Source organism: Rattus rattus, chromosome 7, assembly GCF_011064425.1.
Source record: "Rattus rattus isolate New Zealand chromosome 7, Rrattus_CSIRO_v1, whole genome shotgun sequence".
NCBI classification, from domain to species: domain Eukaryota; kingdom Metazoa; phylum Chordata; class Mammalia; order Rodentia; family Muridae; genus Rattus; species Rattus rattus.
Window position 1 is genome coordinate 40,075,678 of NC_046160.1, and position 22,896 is coordinate 40,098,573.

General features: G+C 42.4%; 1 pseudogene; it reads right to left on the reverse strand.

The window, feature by feature from the left end:
• Window positions 1-914: 914 nt before the first annotated feature.
• The window catches only part of LOC116906038, a 31,641-nt pseudogene continuing 9,659 nt past the window's right edge, over window positions 915-22,896 (reverse strand).

Consider the following 22,896-nt stretch of genomic DNA (forward strand, 5'->3'; position numbering starts at 1 on the left):
TAGAGGTTGAGTGGAACCTTGGGGACGACTGGCTCAGGGCACTCCAGGAAGGGGACTCAGAAGTTTTTTTATTGTTGGTTGGGAAACATGACCAATGTCAACAGAGGAATGCTTCCAGAGTTTCTCCTTTCATAGATAGAATCCACATTCTGAAAATCTTTGAAAGAGAGGAAGAACATTCTGGAAAATGTCATCACTTTATGTTCACACTAATTCCTTTTCACTCATGTGGCTCAAATTCAAATTTGTATGAATTTCACATTTGGCAAAGGAGGTTACAAGTTCAGATTAAATACAATTCTTCAGAGAACAAATTGTAAGTGCTTGATTTCTCCTATTCTGTGCCTTCCAGAGCTACCAGAGACTGGCCACACCCCTTGGCTCCTGTCGCTTTTTTTTTTAATTTTCAAAGTCAGTCATACTTTTTCTAGCTGCTTCTGGCCTTTCTCTTTCATGATGCTGGAACACATGGTCACAAGGGGTTCACCTCCCTCTTCCACAGTCTCCTCTGTAACTTTACTTCCTTTTTTCAACATTCATAGTATATTTCATTACACATACAATTAGCTAGTCCAAAAATACCACCCCCACAATGTTCCTTGTTCCACATAGTGACCTTGGGCATTGGTTTTCCCATAAGGTTAACCCTAGAGAAAGTCAAGTTGGACAACAGTGAAGTGTATTGGTGACTGAGCATTCTAGATTTTTCTTCTGGTCAATAGAAGTTATATCATCATGATTCTTCGGCTAACCCCTCATCCCCTTTCTTCCCTCTTTAGGTGGCATTTCTATCTTGGGGACAGATATTACAACTGAGTAGTAAGATGGCCTTAAAAATTTTTTTGTACCATATTTTTTGGAATCTAAAAGGAGGCCCCTTTGTCCTATTGTACTGGCCTGACTTCATGGTGCTTTCATAGAGCCTTTTTCTTTTTAAGAATGATTTGCCTAATCGTTTGTGATATGTGAGGTCTGATGGCTTCAATGGGTCCTTCTGGCCTCCAGAACTTCACTACTTGTCCCTCAGGGTTGACCAGATATTTTCAAAAGTTCCACCTTGGTTCCTACTTGGAAAACTCAATAAGAAATCTAAATGCAGGTTCTGCTTCCAGCCCTAAAATCTTAATCTTGGGAAAGATGGGAAATGTGACTTCATAGCTTTTTTCTGGCAAAAGATTCTACCTACTTGCTGGACTTAGACTCTGATTCTCCAAACTGATTGCACAGGAAAGCCAGTACATTGAAGTAATAGGGCACAAACTCCTTCTGCAGCTTCCTGGGGGTCACATAACTCTTGTCTGTGAACCAGCAGCCACTAACCATGTTTACAACTAGGGAAACTTTGATTTGAACTTTCCAGAGATAACATCCTTCCTTTGGCATCCTTCACTTCAAAGGAATAGAAGCTGCTGATTCTCGGCTTCAGGAATTTCAACACTATTCTAACAGGTTAAGGGAGGTTTTCTAAGTGAGAGGAAGAGCTGCTAGATGGCCGTCAGGGTAGAGAAACTAGGGAGTCAATACGGGATGAAGAGATTGACGTGGTTCATTGGCCACCTCAGTCTTTGCAAAGCATGGGAATAAAGTTCAAGTGAAGGAGCCGGCTTTCTCTGGAACCCAGTTGAGTCACCACATGAAGGAAAACACCTTAACACCTTAAACAAGCTTAGTTTAATATCTACAGGTAACAATCGCTGGACGCAGAAACTAGGATCCTAATTTTGTAAGCTATTCTAAGTTATAAATCCTCCGGTAGCAGATCCCTGCAGATCTGCCACCTGAACGGTGGGCGAGGGGTCTGCTACCTACATTGTGCCTTCATGCTCGCCTGACTTTACTTCTATTATGTGACTTGATACAGACTCATAGATTGGCTTGTGAACAACTTTGAGAGGCCTGGTTCTGCAGATGCATGTGGCAAGAAGGCTATGAAAGTTAGAGAGACAAAGACAGAGACAGATTTGGGCCTTGCATGAGCTATTTTTGGACTTGAGGACTTTCCTCTTCTAGCACCAACATCCCACTTACACCCAGACCCACTCTATATTGCTGTCATTTGCTCAGGGCTCAGTGTAGCTCATCCCATTCTATCTCACCCATTCACAGTTCATGAAACAGAAACAAACACAGACCACAGAAGACAAATGATAAGAGCAGCTCTCAGCAGCCAGGGGCCCAACAGGAAAGAAAGACATGTTCAAAGTCTGCATGTGGGCTCCAAGTTTCTGTCTGAGAAACAGCTGAGCCACCACCACCCATAGCAAGCGGGGAGGGTGAATTTTTGGATTCCTTAGGCAACAGAGCCTGTGACATAAGCTGCCTACAAGCACAGCTGCTTTCTGGGAAGGGTGCATGGAGCCCAAGAAATTTTTCTGAGAAGGAACTGAGAAGACAAAACCCTGTATCATCCCATTAAACAAATCTCAGCTGCCAAGTCCAGCTTCCCTGGGATGGAGCAGAGTTGGCAGAAGTAGAGGCTCATAAAGGAAGCATCCAGCCCACATCCTGAATTCAGGAAGTGAATTCATTTACTGACATTAAATTGACATAAGTGATGAGGTTGGAAACAGGACATAGGCTTAACTCTACAGCCTGTTTGCCACCATTTGTATCTGGAATATCCCCTAAAGGCCCACATGCTGACAGCTGGGTCTCTAGTCTTTGCCACAATTGATGGTGAGACTTTCAGGCAATAGCGCTCTGGCAAAGGAAGTTGGGTCAAAAACATTCTATCGGGGTTGGGGATTTAGCTCAGTGGTAGAGCACTTGCCTAGCAAGCGCAAGGCCCTGGGTTCAGTCCCCAGCTCTGAAAAAAAGAAAAAGAAAAAAAAAACATTCTATCAAGCTTCAGAAAGTAAGGTAAAGGTACTAGCCTTAGGAAGATACTGGAACCTGCAAGGTTCCCAGGCCTCTCCCAAATTCGTTAGTTGTAGATACAGTAATCCTTGCTGGAAAGAGGAGAGCCTACAAGGAACTGAGAGGAAGAAGTCTCCTCTCACATGCCTGTGAGTAACTCCAGCAAACTGACTAGCCTACTGAGCTGGAAGGGGTGGAATTGTTTCTTTGGATTGCTCTTGCTTTGTTGGGTGAATTTGTCTAGGGAAAGTAGCACAATGGGAGCATGCAATTTATGCTGGATAGTTTTATGTCAGGTGGACTCAAGCTAGAGTCATTCAAGAGGAGGAAGCCTCAATTGAGAAAATACCTCCATAAGATCCAGCTGTGGGAATTTTTTTTAAAATTAGTGAATGATATGAGAGAGACCAGCCTATGGTGGGTGGTACCACCCCTGAGCTGGTGGTCCTGGATTGTATAAGAAAGAAGACTGAGTAAGCCACAGGGAGCAAGCCAGTGAGCAGCATTCTTTCATAGTCTCTGCATCAACTCCTGCCTCCAGGTTCCTGCTCTGCTTGAGTTCCTGTCCGGATTTCTTCAATTGTGGACTACAATGTGAAAGTGTAAGCCCCATAAACCATTTTCTCCATAAGTTGTTTCTGGCCATGGTGTTTCTTCACTGCTATAACCGTCCTGGATAAGATGCTATTGAAAGCTGTAATGGGAATTCAGCTGCTTGCCTCCTCTGGTTTAAGCAGCCATGATGTGAATAGGCCTCCCCTACCATGTACCTAAAGCTTCTAGAATCCCTGAAACTAAGAGCCCAAGAAAGCCTCCTCCTCTGCCACCCCTTGCTTGTATACTTCAGCTCTTTGTCACATAAAAGAAACCTTGTTGTTCTAACTCATAATACCTGGAAGCTGTGGGGCTACTTTGGTCAGCTATGAAAATGGTAAGGGGAAGGGGCTGAGGAGAGGTGACAGGAGCCATCAAGGCCAACAGGAAGATGGTGAGAGAGTTAGTGGCGGTGAGGGATGAGCAGTTACTTCCATCACTTTTGGTGTCTGTTACACACATTCCACATGATGAGAGACAGGCAGAGAATAGTGAAAGTTCTAGAAGGGGAAAGGAGTTCTGAAGTTTGAGTGGTGGCCCACAGGGTAGATGTTAGTCTGTTTTGCTGCTCTACAACAGTGATTACATCAGGGCAAAGGGTGGGGCCAGGAGAGCTGGACCTTGATGAATGGGTCCTAAAACAAACAGTCATTCTCCTAAAGAGGTTCCAGCAGTGTGGCTGCCTTTACTGAGACAGGGAGTGAGAGAAGCCCTGAGTGTCCAGTCCTTAGCTGCTTGGAATTGCTTTGGCTGGCATAGGGTTCTAGAAGCTCTCAGAGCCCATGAATAGATTTAAACTTCTCAGCATAGCCCTTCCACCACACTAAGCATTAATTAGATTTTATCTAATTAATAACAATCTGAAGATGGATTTTGACTGGAAATCTGGAATTATCTGCTTGGATGTTTATAGGCAAATATCACCTTTTATCCCTAGATACTCTCCTTCTGCTGTGTGCGTGCGTGCGTGCGTGCGTGTGTGCGTGCGTGCGTGCGTGTGTGTGTGTGTGTGTGTGTGTGTGTAGGTATGTGCAATGCATATGAGCACATATATGTGCTTGCCCATGTTGGACTCATGTATGTAGGTTAACATTCTAATGTCCTCCTCAATTGCTTTTCGTTAGTGTTTTGAAACAAGATATCCCACAGAATCTTGCCATTTTTGCCTAGACTGGCTGGCCATCAAGCCCTCTGGGAACTACTTTTCTCTGCTTCTGTTCCCTATGCTGGGATCCAGGTAAGGTGGCCACATCTAGCTTTTCATGTGAGTGCCAGACATCTGAACTCAGGTCCTCATGTTTGCATAGCAGGAAATTCACCCAGAGCCACCTTCCCAGTCACTCAACTCCTGAAATATCTTGGTAAAATCAAGACTTGATTTTTATAAACCTTATACTTCTGTGGATGTCAAACAAACAAAAACAAACAAACAAACAAACAAACAAACAAATGTCTAGCAACCACATTTAAGAATGGTTTTGAAGCTCTGAGAAGGCAGTTTCTTCTCTTGGCTCTTTCATGAACAGACATATCCAGTGAAAGGCAACCCCGTTTCCGTAGGGACAGCCATCTCTCAGCACTTTTTAAATTGAGACCATTTATTTAGATTGAAGATGTTTTTAATGATCCATGTTTGGCAGGAATATTAAGTGGGTCCACCTAGCTTATTCTCGCCCTTTCAGTTCTATATTTGTGCTCTGTGAGCTTTGAATAAAGCAGTTAGGGTCTTTTCCTGTAGGAATCAATAGAGCAGTGCCTAAAACAGCAGCAATGGTCACAGAAATGCCTTCCTTCAGCCACCGTGGGCAGATGATGCTTCTTCTAGAGAGAGAATATTCCTCCAAGCAGATTTCATTAATTTTAGGCAGCAAATGTGTTTCTTAAAAGGAAAAAGAAAAAAGAAAAAAAAAACCCATGATACCGCCTATGCCATCTAATACCAAAACCATGTAGGTCATTTGTAAAACCATATATCTACTCAGTGTAAGGAGCGGGGTGAGTGTTATGGCATGATTGCTGCGTAAGTTATAGAGGGTGCATGAGCTTGCATGCAGGGGCATTGCCTGAGACAAGATGCATGGTGCCTGCTTCCTTTCATAAGAAACAAATTCAATATATTTTGAAATTTCAACAGAGGGGGGAGAAAAAGGGGAAACAAAGACGGCTCATATTTCAAGGTGAAAGCCCTCTGGTGACTGAAGAGGTTTACATCTTTACTGCAATTATGGTTTCGGCTCTTTTTATTTTTGTAAATTTTTCCTATCTTGAGATGGTACAGGCTATATTTATAGCTGGGTTTCATTTAGCAATGCTCATTTGTACCGATCGGTGACAGATTTATACGATCCTAGATTCCTGGTGTCACTATTGTATTATTTATAATTCTATAAATTAAAGCTATTATTATCAGCAATGGCCTCTGACAATGGATGCGGAGGTTGGAAATAACGTTTAATATTTTCTCAGCCCCGATGAATCCTCTATGGATTACATCCTGATGTAGACTAAGAAATCATTGTCTTTGCTGGGGGTGGGGGGAGAGGGCTACAGTAATAATAATAATAAGTCACTAATGAAAGACAAAAATTTCAGGACTATTTGTAGGCACTGGGTTTTTAATCTTCCTAATGATAGCCCTGACAATAAATAGATGAGAGCGCTAATAGGAGGCTGAGAACACCAACAGACCACTCCTCTCCTGCCCTCCATACTCGATTAGCCTCCAGGACAGATTCGCATCATGACTTTTAAATCTCCCTTTTATCTCCATGTTGGGCTAGCATGTCTCTACTGAGCGATTGATTTTTAAGCAAGGCCTTTATGACAGATGGGGTACGGGAGAGCCTTTATCTCCTTGAACCAAATAAAACAATCACACTTAATTGGTAACTTCAGCACCTAACAGTTTATTTGTGACTCTAGGATGCTGCAAATTAATAATCAGGTTTAAAGGATAAATGCAGAGAGGATGGAAGGGAGATGGTTGTTTGAGACTGCATTTAAAAAAAAAAAAAAAAAAAAAACCTCTTAGCAGATACAACCCAGTGTAAGATCCAGGCAGCTGAGGGCTTAAACAGCTTGCTTATTGCTGGGCTGTGTAACCTCAATCAAGCTGTAAAGTTGTAGTGAGCTTCAGGTTTTCTGTCAGTAAAATTGAGATGCGTTAGTCACAGAATGTGAGGATCTTAAGCACATTAAATTAAACTAATGAGGATTAAAGCAAGGTGGCTGAAATATATAAACCTGCTCATTGCCCTCTGAGCTCACTGTAGCACCAAAAACCCTGATTCTGTGAGGCTAGGCTGTTTGTCAGTGAAGCACTGGGAATGTGTCACCAGAAGATGCATTTTGAGTTGGCTCTGGACCACTCACTAGCCAAGGCAGGAGTCTCCGTCCTATCTCTGTTGGGCTCCTCTCTTTGCAAGTTACGTCAAGGCAGTGATAGTTTATGAAGTTAATAACATTTTCTGCTATGAACGTTGAAATGAATAATAGTAATTCAGCTCTAAAAGGGACACAAAGTCACAGTTTTTGCAGGAAAATAGATATACTTTGAGTGCATAATATTAAGTTAAGTCACATGATCTCAGAAAGAAAGAGACCACATGGTCTCCACAGTGCACAGATCCTTGCCTACAGTATATGTTCATATGCAAACAAACACGAGTGTGGGTGCAATATAACATGTAAGAAGATGTGGAAAGGAAACACTGGGTGGAGAGGAAGGATGGGTGTAATAGATGTGTGAGTGATCAAAAAGACAGAAAGCTAATTGCTTTTCTCTTCCATCTCTATTCTTTCGTTCTTTCATTCGTTCGTTCGTTCCTTCCTTCCTTTCTGTTTCTCTTTCTCACTCTCTTCCTCCCTCCCTCCTCTCTTTCTTTTTTTCCTCCCTCCCTCCCTCCCTCCCTCCCTCCCTCCCTCCTTCCCCCTCCCTCCCCCCTCCCTCCCTTTCTATGGTGGATAAGTACATTACAAATAAATGTGCAAGTGAAAGAGCAGAATCCAGTGGAAATTTCACAGCTTTACAATGGGTCTTCTGGCTATACAGAAGGCTGCTGAGATGCAGAGGCTTTGGGACTGGCTGATCTCAACGTGTGGTGGTTTGTACTTTGTTCCTTACAGCAAAATGTTAAGAAAGCTGAGAACATCTCTACTTCACAGAGTGGGATGAAATCACATGCTACCAATGGATTTCAGGTGTAAGATGGGTCCTTTGAGACAATGCCCTTGTTCTCCCAAATCTCAGTTTCCCTATGTGTCCAGGAGGAACTAAGATGCGTGATAATGCTCTCTGAAATCACCTAAGCAGTGTCAGGCTAGGAAGGACCTGCTCTCCCTGGGTTCCCTGACCTGCACCTCTATCTAGCTGGGCAACTTGTGGAATAGCAAAAAGGAAGCCTGGGCACACTGTGATAGGAGCCACCAAGAGGGGCAGGAGGCCCAGTGCCACAAGGCTGTCATTTATCCATATGTGTCTGACCTCCTCCCATCATTTATTTGGTACCAGACCCTACCATCTGGGGTATAGAGAGAGGGGAATGAGAAGAATTTAGAGTCTCTGACAGGAACAAAATAGCAAGTGGAAAGTGGAATATTCATACTATAGAGGGTAGAGCTGTCTATGAATCTGAAAACACATCATTCTGACACAGTACTGGAAGATATGGATAGATGTCCTGATGGCCCGAGACATCAGTATCTTCCACACTGACTCTTTTGTCAAGTTGTAGGAATTTACCGAGCACTTACCTGCCCTAAACCACAGAGGAAGACTTTCCATTCAACTATGTATGGTATGAAAGATATCTCGGGATATTTTCCCAGGATTCTTGCTTCTCTATTTTTAACTTTAAATTAGATCTAAGACCTCCTTTCCCAGCATGCTGTGGGTCATGTTCCACTAATTTAACCCTCAAGAGAGCAAGCTGGTATTTAGACAGTGAACTCAGTAAAGATATACATAAAGGAGTATAGGCTATGTACTTGAGAACATGGTAAATCACACACATACATGCACATGCTTGAATATTCATACACATATGCACACATACCTACCTATGTATCTACTATTCCTGTTTGATTTAGGACCCTGGTTTTTGCAGCTACAGCCCTGATTGGACCTCAAACCTCCATTCCTGTCTGCATTTAGTTTTTCTTTCATTCTCTGTGTTGTGTGCCTTGCTTTTCTTTCCCAGATGCTGCACTGCTGGGATTAGACCTTATGACTTTTGCTTGTCAGGCAAATGAGCTGCATACCCAGCATGATGTATAATGTTTTTGCATGCAAATTTGTTTGCAAAACCTGGGGTGGAATCTGCCTCATAAAAGCATGCAGGACTTTGAGGATACTTGAGGGTTAAGTAGGATTTCAAGAGCATCTAGTTAGTGTAGCCTTGGGGCAAACCATCTGGCTTGTACCTATCTTCGTTATATCTATGATCTTGCAAAAATTATGCATACCAGGCCACTGAGGAAAAAGCACTGAGATCCAGCATATGGTGGGAGGATAATATTAGGGAGCACATTGCATCACAACCTCACCCCACATTCTATAATCTTCATGACTCAATATTTTTTGAGGGCTCGCCCTAGTGCTGACCAGATTTCTCTTCTCTACAATAAGTTTGTGTTTCTTAAGGATATATGTAGAGACCACAGATGAGCCCTCAATGCCCTCTGCTTCCCCTGATGTGTCCATGTCATCTGTCTGACATCAGGACCCTAGTGTCTGCATCTCCTACCCAAACTGGACCTGGGACCTTTGTTTTTGTTGGTATGTAGCCTTTTCCTTCAGTTCGTTTGTGCTGCTATAACAAAACACTTGATATTGGTACTCTGTAAAGGACAGATTTCGCCCTTCCAGTCCTGGAGACCATAGTTCAAATTTAGACTTGTTCAGGGTTTGGTAAAGGTTTCATTTCTCTTAAGGCCACACCTTGAATACTGTACCCTCTCATGGCACAAAAAGGCTTGATAGTACACAAAATGTCTGTTTACTAGGAGCTTGGTTCATTCACAGTGAGGGATGAGTCCTCATGACCTAATAATTTTGTTCAAGTTACATTCTCAATACTACTGTACCACACAGTATGTGTTGATGTGAATTTCAGAGTAGGCTATGGGGCTAGATCATGAAGTTGGGCAATCAGATTCTGGCTATCTCTATTCTTTTATTAATTAACATCTTGTATTTCCTCAGGATTTGTTCTTCTAATCCCTGTTCTTCATCCTATACCCTAGAACAGGAGACCCTGGGGACTTCACACAGGAAACCACTGAGAAGGGAATCTAGTCTCTTCCTGCACCCTTTAATAAAGACAGCTCTGCTGTTGTCTATGTGGGCTTTACAACTGGAGACCTCTGAGCCTTCAGGGTTCTCTGCTCTTAACCATGTAGGAGAATAGGAAGGAAAGTGTACCTTTATGAAATCACAGATTTGTCCTTACCTGCTCATCTGTCTTGATTTTTCACAAAGAATTATTCTATGTTCCATATCTGGGCTATGTAGACATCAACTGATGAAGGAAGGGAAAATGAAGGTATTTGCAAAGTGAATCCTGTACATAGTTATATCAGTATTGATATATTTTATATCATTTTTATTTTAAAAAATAATAGTCCTCTGAGTGAAACACCAAATAAAATATAGCAGAAAGTTTATCTTCAGGGGGAATATTCTAGATGAACCCTGAGAAAGTTTTAGAATTAGCATTCTCTGACCTCATCCAGAGAGTTCTATTGTGGAGTACACAGCGCCTAGGAGAACTTTCTAGGTGCCTCTAAGGTGTGCAAGAGTTACACTATATGAATGAATGTGGTCTCTCCTGTGCTGCTGCTCTTCAGAGGAATTTGAGAAGCCATCATGTGTCAAGATTTACTATGAACCTAACACGTTAGGCTTGTGATGGGTGAGGGTTCTGAATGTGCAAAGCTCAAAGTCAAGCGAGTAAGTCTCACAATGGATACAGGGCTTGAACATTGCCCCCTGACATATAAGATACCACTAACCCAAGGCTATGTGCTCCACCACCAAACCTTCAGCCTCGAGCCCGGCTTCTTCACTTCATCTGGGAAATGGCAGCAGTTTCAGTTAAAAAAAAATCCCAGTTTTCTTGTGATTGAGGACAAGTAGAATAACAGCCTCATTAAAGAGTTGTAAAATAGACATAAAGATAATGAGGCTAGAACAACAATTCTCAATCATGTTGTTCACGATCCCTTAGTGGGGTCCAAACACCCCTTCACAGGGGTCGCCTAAGACCACCAGAAAACAGATATTTACATTGCAATTGATTCATAACAGTAGCAAAATTATAGTCATGCAGTAGCAACGAAGTGCTTTTATGGTTGGGGGGGTCACCACAACATGAGGAACTGTATTAAAGGGTTGCAGCATTAGGAAGGCTGCAAGTCACTGCTCTAGAAGGAAAGTTTAAAAATCATCACGTTGATTTGCAAACCTGTGCAGGATGGGTACACTAAGGCTCAAATAGCAACCTAATGAGGCCCTGGCACCTGCTAGTTCCTAAGCCATAAACCTCTGTAGCCAGCGCTTAGCCTCCTTCCTCTGGTTACACAGTCTACTGCTGCTTCCTCGAGCCCTGGTCTTGCTTCATTAAGGAGGACAGAGGAGTCTGGCATGAAAACACTCTTTAACATGTGTTTTTCCTCCTTGTCTCATTGACTCAACATGCAGATATCTCTGCCAGAAATGTCCAAATGCACCTTGGTCGAAAAAGATTCTTCTATTGATCTTAATCTAATTAGCTAGTTTGAACTATGGTTTGTGTCACGATTCCCATCTTGATCTAATTAGCTACTGGAATGGAAGCAGGTGGATGTGAAATCCTTGTGGCGAGGGTGTGCAGAGCTTATCCTGTTAGGATTTGCCTTTTTGGGGAGAGATGTCTAAACATCGAGAACTGTCCATAGCTTAAATCATGTCTGCGAAATTAGCTCTTAAGTCTTCTAGAAGCATCTTTAGATGCACAGCCAGAAATACCCAGAGCTTAAACCTCAGCTCAGTCATGCTTAGCTAAGTCCACAGGCAAATGCCTTCATCTTCCTAAACCTGTTTTCCTTATCTGAAGGGTAGACAGAGGATTACATGAGAGAGATGGCTGGCTGGGAGCTCCCCTCCCCATACAGAGCCCTAGCTTAGTTCCTGGCACAGTGTGACCAAGCCTCTGATGTCCTTCCCTTTCTGCATTCTATTGCAAGTGTGACTCAAAACACAGGCTCACTCCTCTGTACTGTTTCCTACTGTGACCTGGAGATTCCCCCCCGCCCCACCTTTCCTCTCCTGCATCTTCCCTTCCTTCTTCTTCTTCTCCCTTTGTTTCTGGATTTCACCCAGAATTCCTTGAGGCATACTTACCAATCACCATAGGGTTCCACCTGTGTTCATACTCTCAAGGAAGGCAGAAGGGGCAGTATACAAGCCTAAACCCAGGACAGACCAAGCTGGGGAATTTCCCAAAGCCTGGAATCAAGGAAGCAGCAGAAAGCACAGAGCTAAGTAAGATTGTGCAAAGAGAGCTTTCTGGGGGAGTGTGGGGAGGACTCCATGGTTGGGTGAGGCAGGTCAAGGGTTTCCCAGCAGCATCCCCAAGGCAAGATGTCCCTGAAGAGAGTTTGAGTGAATTTTCTGGCTGGACAGCAATTCCTTATCAGTTATTCCCTGTGAGCATCTGGCCCCAAGTCATTTTCTTTCTGCATCTGCTGACTGCTGTTGTCACAGCCCTACAGCCAAGATTTAATTACCTGGTGTTCTCCCCTTTGAGATTCCCATCAGCCTCCCAGCTGGCCACCTCCGTGAGAAATAGCACCCCCTCTTCTTCTCTTTCTTCCTTCTTTTCCCACCTCTACTGCCTCATTATTAGGTCTTGAAAGTAGCAAGTGAATGGGCATTTTCCAGCTTTGAAGCTTACTTCGGGCTCTTGCTGGCTTTTCCATAGAAGTCTGAAGGTTTCCCTGTGTGAAAAGCGAAGGTGCGCAATTGCAAAAACACTTTTCTGAACTTGACAGTTCCTAAATAGGAGCCCTTGTCTTTGAACTGATGAGAGAAACACCCACACAGAGTGAATGGGCTCATCTGCTTCTGGGCCTAGAAAAATAAATGAATGGATTTGGAAGGAAGAGAGGGCTTATAGATCACAATTATATAAGATGACACTAATAGCTTGTTACCTGTCCCCATCCTTGCATACAGATAACAAGAGTCAGCTACTGTGTTACACTCAGAAAACCCAGCACCCTGCTAACGCAATCAGGGGCCTAAGCTGGTGAGTACAACCATAAGTCATGAATGACTTCGCTATATTGAGGTCTTCAACTTTGTACTATGGATAGAAGTGTCCATGAGGCCCCATTTCACCTATTTCAAGAAAATGATGACTGTTTATGGTTACTGGAGGAAGGGTATCATTTTTACTAGTCCTGTAGTTACTGGGGGATTAGGTGGGAAGAATAGGAGGTTGAGATGGAAAAGAAGGGGGTACCAGACAGAAATGAGGGAGACTGAATAGAATCACAATATAGTATGTATGTACGTACATATGTATATATGTATGTATGTGTGTATGTGCATATATATGCATATATGTATGTGTACATATGTATATATGTGTGCATATATGTATATATGTGTATATATGTGTGTATATATGTATGTATGTGTGTGTATATATGTATGTGTGTATATATGTATATAAGTATGTATGTATAAAACTGTGAAAACCTAAGAAAAATATACCCATTTGGATTCACTTTTGACTTACTTCAAACTCTTTAGGCCTAGACTGTTGTTCAGCAAACAACCTAGAGGTGGGAAAAGAAGGGTATGTGGCAGCTGACGGGCCTGTCTTGTCTGTAGAAGCAGTCACCAGACTCTTTCCCCACAGCACCTGCACAATTCCACACAGCTTCTGAAAAGCCTTATTTATTTCAAACTGAGGTAGCAAATTAGCTTCTGGGAGTGGCCCCAGATGTCAGAGACAGCTTACTCCCCATTTCTAAACACTTTAGAATGACGTAAAGGTAGAATGAAAAAGAACCTAAATACTCGCGCTGGTAAATAAGAAAGGGTCATGGTTAATTGTAGATTTTCTGAAAAGTCTGAAGAACTCTGAGACACAGAGGGGACTGGACTTACCAAAGAGCAACGCCATGTGTCCCACAGCCAATGCTGTCTGTGTGAGGACCCCTGAACTTTGATCCTCTAAGCAGAGCATGTGCTCTGCCCACCCATGAGTCCCCTTCAGTTTCTGATCCTCACTGGGTGCCTGATGGGGGCAGTACAGTGCTTGTAGACTAGAAGTGAATAAATACTTCTCCAAAGATTTATCCAAAGCCCCTCTTCACGCCACACACTATGCTTTCTTCTTAGACACCGAATAATGAATTCCTCCTACACTCAGCACACACTCCCAGAGTGATTGGCTATTGTAATCCCGGGTAGATTCAGACTTCAATACCAAAGAGTTAGTATAATGTCGAGGGTTCCGCTTGCAAAGAGTGGGGCTCAAAATCTTGAAACAGAAATCAGTTATGTCCACTTTGCAAAGCAATCTGCTGGAGTCTCCCATTCCATACAGTTACCTCTGCTCAGCTGTGTCTAAGAGGCAGCCAACTTCTGCTGGATTGAATACACGCTGTTTAGTTTAGAGGAACGACACTTAACTGCTAGCAAAGGAAGGCAGTTTTCCTTTCTCTGGCTTTAAAGGGCAGAAGTTTGGTAGAGCATTCCAGTGTCAAGGCAGTTCCAGGTCCAATCCACACACGAGCATTCACATGTGTGTGGGTCTAACTCTCTGCAGCTTCACATGGATATAGTACATGAGATGATCTCCTGCAGGACATGTGGGAACCATCTAAGATTCTGCTCTCTCTGAGTAGCCACTAAAACACCATCTGCCCCATTTTCATTTTTGCAACCATCTTGGCTCAGCTTCTAAAATTTCTAAAATTCCAACAGGGCTTAAAATCTTATAATGCCCTCTAGTGCCCTCGATTCAAGACTCTGACTCTGGCTTTATTTCTTGCTGTGGTCCTTGGTTTTTACACTGGATTTTGGAGACATCACATGCACACACAGGCACACACATGGACATATTCATTCACACACACAAGTACACATTCCAACACACACATACATACACACGCATGAACATACATACACTGACATGCATAGACACGCATGCACACATAGTACACACACAAAAACACAGGTACACACACACAAAACTCATTACCCCACCACCACATACACATACACACATGGACATACATACACAGACATGCACAGACACACATGCAAACACAGTATACACACAAAGACACAGGTACACACACAAAACTCATACATTTACCCCCCACACACAATACACACATGGACATACATATACACACATGCACAGACACACATATACATATAGTACACACACAGAAACACAGGTACACACATATGTACATACATACACAGATCCACACACAAACACAAGCACACACTTATACTTGAAGCATGCATGCTCAAAACTACTTTTTAACAGTAATGACATCAAGTTTTAAAGGAAAGAGCAGACTTGTTCTGTAGATAGTTGTATTGGAAGAGGTTTGGGGCACAGGCACTCCAAGAGAACCCCTGTGTAGGTGGATGGGGCAGCACAGGATTGAGGGTATTCATCATCTCCAGCTCTGTGCTGCCATGACATCGCAAGAGAGCTAAGTATGGAACCATCAAAAATAAAACACGAAGTAGCCTGAAGGGCCATCTGGCACTTCCCTAAGCCTGTCATTCAGCTGTAGTGCATGTTCTTAACTTCTCTGTCAGGTGAACTCATGCAGGTCACCCTCAGAGGAAGGTCTGGGAGGCTGATAGAGAGGCTGCTGAACGTGAGTGACAAATTACAGGAGTAGTAAGAAGGGGGCAGGTAGAAAGGCTCCTTTTAGCTATCAGTCTACCCATGCCATGGTCAGGTGGCTTCTGGCCTCCCTGGTGAAGTCTGGTGTGGAATGTATACCCAGCATTTCCCTCATTGCCTTCTGATCCTGAACTTCTCTGCAGGAATCCTGTATGGTGCTCCAGGAGACCATGGTAAGGACGTTTACAGCTATGCTATGCCTGGGCATTGCCTGCTCCCCACTGCTCTGGGCGCTGTGGCTGCCCTTTGGGAAGGCCGACTATTCAGGTCTTTTTCTTTAAAAGTGCTGATGAACTGAACTCTCTCTCATTGCATTGCTGATGGAAATGGGACTGATCAAAACAAGGGATAAGCTGTATTTGTCTATTTGGGTTACCCTAGTAAAACACCACCAAAGATAGAGGCATTTGGGGTTATGGGGGTAACGCCTTTGGTTGTCTCTCTGTCCCTGACCTGTGAAAAGCAACCTTCACCTGTGATGTCATGTGTCTTTCTGTCTGTGTGTCTCTCCTGACCTTCCTCTTCTCTTCGGGTGGCAGTTATAACTGGGTTAGGGCTCCACCCTTATGACCTTGTTTTCCTTAGTCAGCTCTATGGAAGCCTATCTCCAAGCACCACCCCAGGCTTGCCACTCAACATTCCGAACTTCAGAGACCAGTTCCTTTTGGCTGTGGAAGGTGACTTCAGGCAATTTCATATATATTGGAGAGAGAGAGAGAGAGAGAGAGAGAGAGAGAGAGAGAGAGAGAGAGAGAGAATGCAATATTCACACAGTTGTTAATAGAATGTTATTTATTTTCTACAATGAAAAACTCAATAAAGTTCTAGCAGAACTTTAAAGCCCCCCCTATTCAGGAAGAACAGGAGTCATGAGCGACATGGTACTGGAGATAAGAATGCAACATGGGATAATACTGGAGCTATAAGACACTTTTAGTAGTGATGTAAGCTTTGAATAGAAAACATAGGGTAATGCAAAGGTGTTGAGGTTGGAGTGGGTAGATGGGAGGGGGAGCATCCTCATAGGAGCAGGGGGAGGGAAGAGGGAGGTATGGGAGAGGGAAGAAAGGAGATAACATTTGAAATGTAAATACATAAATTATCAAAGAAAAATAAAATTAAAAGATGAATATTAGAAGGCTTTGTTTACTACTTTGCTTAATTACTATCTTGTGTGATCTTTTTGCTTACTGCTTTACTTGATTACTTTTTAATCTACGAACTGATTTTTTTTTTTTGCTGTATCTAGAATGATATAAAAGTAGACTGGGAAAGAATAAGCCTCAGCACTGACTGGGGTCATGTTAAAAAAAAGAAAACATTGTAGAGATAGAACTTTTTAGTCATGATATACAATTAGTGTACCTGCTTCTCCATACACCAAGTACAGTGTTTCTGAAAGTCTTTGATGAAAACCTTTGTTATTCTTTGTAACTTCAGTCAGGGGCCTGAGGGTTTCTGATACATGATTGGAAGCTGAATTTGATCATAATGGCTTGACTTCCTGAAGTTCATAGACCTGTATAGAACTGAAAACAAACTTAACTTGTGTGACCCGCGTGCCCATTTGCAGAAATGCTTCACTGTGGTACGGTCATTGGAAACATTTATTGAAGATGATGTTTATGACATACTGAGACTTTAGTTCTCCTTGTTTAGAAAAGGGAGAAGAGATCTAGTTTTAGAAATTTTGGCTTAGTGGTTCATCGCCTCATGTTTTATGGTTGTGGTGCTGTAGAAATTATTTAATAAGTGGTAACATTAGAAAAGCATTTCACATGACTGCAATTCTCTCATTAAACTAGCACGCGCGAAATGGAAAACAGTGCAGAGATAATCTCTTCATCAAAAATGCAGCAAAGATAGAAGAAACTAAATTAAAACACTGTCATTTTTTCCTTCCAGTGATAAAATGCTTATCATGGATTTGACCGCTGATGTTGTATCTAAATATATATCTTTCGGATCACCTTTGGTTCATTAGCAACAGTGATGAATACATATTAGATACCAACTTCAGATTGTAGAGAGAAATCTCAGTGGGCAAAGTGCTTTCCCCATAGGTGTGAGAACCTACATTTGAATCCTCAGAAACTAGGTAGAAGATGAATATAGTGGTTGTGTGTCTGTTGTCCCAGGACTCCTATGGCAAGACATGAAGCAGAGACAGTCCCCAGAAGTTCCTGGGCATGTGTTTCCCATACACAGCAAAAAATAAGAGACCACATCTCAAACAAGGAAAGAGAGGACAGACACCTGACTTCCACTTGTAAGCTATGGCATATGTACACCCCACAGTCTCATACACAGATCTCTAAAATCTACCAGCTATATGCAACTCGGGGGTCGAGCTCAGATAACACTGTTGCCAAAAGTCTCAGACAAGCAGGGTTCTGAAGCAGTCTGTTTTGCTTGCTAAGCTGGTTTTCCATAGTCTCCCCTCCTTCCCCAAATCCCTGGCCTCCTTTTGTAGTATTTGTTTATGGTGTGGCAAATGGCTGACACATGTAAGAGATACTTTTCTGTTGCTGTGATAGAGCACCATGACTGAAGGTAACTTTAGAAAGGCTTTATTTTGGCTTATGATTCCAGAAGGATAAGAAAAAAATGGAAATAGAAGTTGGGTTGGGGATTTAGCTGTAGAACAGAAATCTTGCTCTAAGCAAGCACAAGGCCCTGGTTCATAGGTCCTCAGCTCTGGGGAAAGAAATGAAGAACTCCGAGTCAAAACATAAACGAAAAATAAATTAAAAAGTAGGGGGTGGGGCAAAAGGGGTGGGGGGGGAAAACCTCCATGGCAAAGTGGAAGCATGATAGCACGCTGCACGCATTTCTGAAGCCAGAAGCTGAGAGGTCACATTGTAAACCACGAACATGAAGCAGAGACAGTGAACTGGAAATGGGGCAAGGCTGTGAACTCTCAAAGTCAGCCTTCAGACATACGCTTCCTTTAGCAAAGCCAAACTTCCCAAGCTTCCCTCAAATAATACCACCAACTATGTGTTCAAATACCCACACCTTTGAGAGACATTCTCATGCCAACTACCATAGGCTGTGGCAATATGACCAAGAGACCAGGATGTCTAGCAGAGATCAGCTTGCAATGTATGCAGTGAGTGGGTTAACACAACCAAACTGCATATTAACACAGCCCAGGCTGTGTGAAATACAACATCCTTAGAACATTCCTGAACTTGGTTCTTCTCATCTACGGTACAAGGAACAGCCATGTCTTGCTACGTTGCTGTATTGAATATGGAGGTTATGACTTATCTTAAGTCTATGTCTTAAAGGGTGTGTTTGTCATGCCCAGGAATGTTTTCACTGGTTCCATTTTTGAGCTTGGCTTTGATCTTTAATAAAGAGAAGGCTCTCTGAGCCTAATGATTTTTTTTTACTTTAAATGTGTTCTTTTAGATAGCATACATGAAAGCTCAACAATAGCACTGAAAGTCATTCTATACCCTTGGAAGGACTATTAGATTCTTTGAAATGAAGCCATTTCTGAGATAAAGTTGTAAGAAGAGTTTGAAAGCAGAGATGAGGGATGTCAGGACCAACTGACAGTCACAGCTCCTGTGTCACATGTCGGGACCCTATGGATTGGGTGCTATAGCAGTTTTATCAAAATCCTGTTCAAATTTTTCCTCCTATATGTAAACCCATATTCTTTGACTGTAATAGAAGGTTAATTTTTTTAAAAAAGGCTGGAAAAAACTCTACTGTAGTCACACGTCAGAGTAGCTGAGGAGCCCCAGGTTTCCTGGAAGGTCTCCATGGTCATCCTCCTGTTTCCATAGTCCCAGTTTGAGGCATGTAGGTCATACAAAACCTTCCAGGCATGTGGCCTTCTAGGATAGTGGTTCTCAACCTCAGTGCTACAACCCTTTAATACAGTTCCTCATGTTGTGATGACCCCAACCATAAACTCATCTTCTTTGCTACTTCATAACTATAATTTTGCTACTCTTATGTATCATAATGTAAATACTTGTTTTCTGATGGTCTTAGGTGACCTCTGTAGAAAGGTTGTTTGACTTCCAAAGGGGTCCTGGACTACAGGTTGAGAACCACTGCTCTAGGAACATAAGTACCAATATCTGAGAAATTAATTTTAAAAACATATGAGTTAAATTCATTGACTGAGTTCTCAAGTGACAAAGTATAACTTATGTACTAAATGCTCAAGAATACACCTTGAATTAGCGAAAGGGGATTATTTAGAACAGATCGGAATTGTACATTACAGAATTGTCAAGGGACATATGCCTGAAAATAATCTATGGACTTACTCTCAAAATGTATAAATATTAAAAAGATGGTGATCACCAAAAGGCCTTTGATATAAGAAACTTTCTACTATAAAAATTCCAAGTTAAAAAAATTATATTGGGTTTCCCATTGCTACCTCAGACCATTATTGAGCAACCTCTGCCCCACAGACTTGAGTAGTGGAGTCTTCAGATGCTGGGAGAAAAGAATTTCAGCATCAATAAGAAGTGTAAAAATGAGACCTGGCTCTGGGGTGTACAGTCTGGGCTGAGTTTCAGATTAAATTTCCATGACAACCTCATTTATTTGGTATGATCTGGATGTAACCAGGATACAAACCTAGTGGTACTGATAGGTCAACAGCAACAGTTCACATTAATTCGGAAAAAAAAAAAAAACCTACCAGGTAGCTTAGCAAGAGCTTCGCTTCTTCAATATGGAATACTTAGGGTGGTGAAGGGTGGACATAGGCATGGTAGTCATAGTGACCATAAAGAAGCTTGCACTTTTAACAGAAGCATATCTGAGAACAAACTAGACATTTTCCCTTCTTGGATCATTGCCTGTTGCAGCTGGCACAGGACACGCGTGGCTGTACACACCCACCTTTCCACTTATCAGACTCCTCTAGTTGCCTGACAAATACTGTGTCTTTCTCAGCAACCAGGGTATCCATAGTGGACACAATTAAAGAAATTTAGCCACAAAGGCTCAAGCCTAACTGTGGTTTCCATGACAATATCTTGTATTATCTGCTTGCCAGGAAAGCCACCAGTGTGTCATGCAATGTGCCTCCTAGGTTGCTGGATATGAAAGACCCTGGATAGGATCATGTGTTAGAAAATATTTAGTTATGACACATGGAATGTCGCTACAGACATCCTTTGCACCTGGGGGCGTTTGTCTAGTAAGAACTGCGAAGACTTGTGAGAACCACTGGCATTTTGCTGTGAGTGGAACCTGACACTTCAGTCCACCCTACTCACTGTCTAATCACTTAGCTTCCACAACTAAGAAAACACTCCTGTGTAGTTGGCGCAAAGCTTTTAAAATAACAGAAAGCCATTAAACTCTGTTGACCATACCCTTTCCTCGAGATTCACTGGGGGCTGAGCATCCCTTCAGAGAGGAGCTCTCTAAGTTTTCTCATGCCTTCTTTCTACCATGGTTTGTTTGTTCTCTGGATTCAGTTCTTCCTATGTCTTTTCTCAGATCTACCAGGGGAAGAATTTTAAGATTAAAATGTAGTTTCTTGAATAATATGTTATTACTCCCCCCATGACTTAAAAAAATAAATAAAACATGATTGTTTCTAGAAGGCGGAGTCAAAACACCAAAACAAAACACCCCCCACCCCCAAACCACAAAACCATAAGCCAAGGTGAGGAAGGATTGATTTCTTCAAAGGCTGGAAGAAGAGCTTTATTATACGCCGTAGTTTCTAGAAGTCAATGGCTATCATGGGGCATTTCTTCATTTCCTTCCATATATGGCTTGGTTACTTACAACCTCTACATTACCAAAAGGCCATGCAAATATTTTTCCCAAATGGAACGTTTATCTTTGACATCACATAGATACATATAGTGAGGTTTAAAAAATTGTTAATTTTAATATAACGTTCCCATATCTATACTTAGGAAGATGATATAAGCATAGCATGGATGTAAGAAAGCAGTCAGGAATGTTAGCAAGGGCTTGGAAAATGGTGCTATGAGTCCGTATAGATACCAACAGCATACAGTGCTGGTTTGACTTGCCATTCTGTGCCATGATCTGTGGAAGTAAAGCTAAAGTTCCAACTAAGGACATGTCTGAAGCCTAGAGATGGTAAATACTTACTCTGAGGTCATGGATTGAATTTATGGACTTAGATTTTCTAATTACATGATGGATTTAGGTTCTCCAGGGTCATGGAGATCTAGGTTCCACAGCTAAGCTTGGTTCCTATTCCATCGAATGAAGTGTGTAGATCATGTGAACTTCCAAGAACACTGTAGACATTAAACAGGATAGTGATATAGCTCAAGGGTAGAGCATTTGCCACAGATGCGCAAGGGCCCTGGTCCATCTGCAGCAGGCACATCCCCACTGAAAGTGACAAGAATGGAGCTGTGTGGTAATTGCACAGTCTCTACCTCTCCTAGTCACCCTCAAAGGCTCATATCCACCTAAGATGTTTTCAGGACCAAGACTCATCTTTCCAAGCAAAGCATGGGGAGTCTAAGAGCTCCTGATAAAGGTCAGGACTTCTGACTGCTTCAGAGTCTTAGGAATGTGCTACTCCTGTCATTCATCATTGTCAGGAAGATGACTGTTAGCACAGAGTTGTCACCACAGTCACCAGTCTGACTGACATTGAGTTGAGAAGCATACCTGCAATAGGACATTTAGTCTGTACAATAAATGGGGCTACTGAAAAGTGATTGCCTCTATTTCAGGATGTTGGTAATGGAAGATTGTAAGGTGAATCGTCTTTAGCTAGCAGTTAGTTACCTGGCATGGATACCTATGTAACACTAGCAAGAAGCTTAAGCCAAGGTGGATGAGTGTGTGGGGTATGAGCTTCTGAATGCATGTTCTACCACCTAGACAACTGAAAGTAAAAAAAATGCCATGATCTATTGAGCCATATGCATTGGCATACACCTGTAATTGAGACACTGAGACAGAAGGGTAGTGAGTTCTGGCCCAGCCTGGAATATTTAGTGAATATGTGTGGGCTAATCCTGTCTCAAAAGGAACCAACCTCTGCTTACTCTCCCCCACAAAAACAATCCAAACAAACAAACAAACAAAGCAGTACTAGGGATCAGCTCTCTTTCACAGGGGACAAGCATTTGGCTCAGTTCCCAGGACAAAAATGAATGAATGAATAAATGAATGAATGGAAGAAGAAAGAAAGGACAAAACCCAAATCAATTTATAGTACCATTGTGCTTTTAGCATGCTCAGCTTTCCACTGGCCAAGCAAACGCTTTTATCTCTCCATCTCCCTTAGATGTAGGCTCTATTACTCCCATTCCAGAGGTTGAAAACAGCACAAGGCAGACAGCCCATCTGGTAGGAATGTTGTGGAATTCACGCGTGAACCTCGCTCCGCACTCTGCTTCTGTTTCTCAATGGTTCAAGGTCTACAGACAGTTACTTACCACCTGCCAGATCTGACAGGTTTTGGACCCAAACTGCATGGAAGCACAAAGATGAATCGAACAGCAAAAATGCTAAAAGATGAAAACTGTCCCTATCC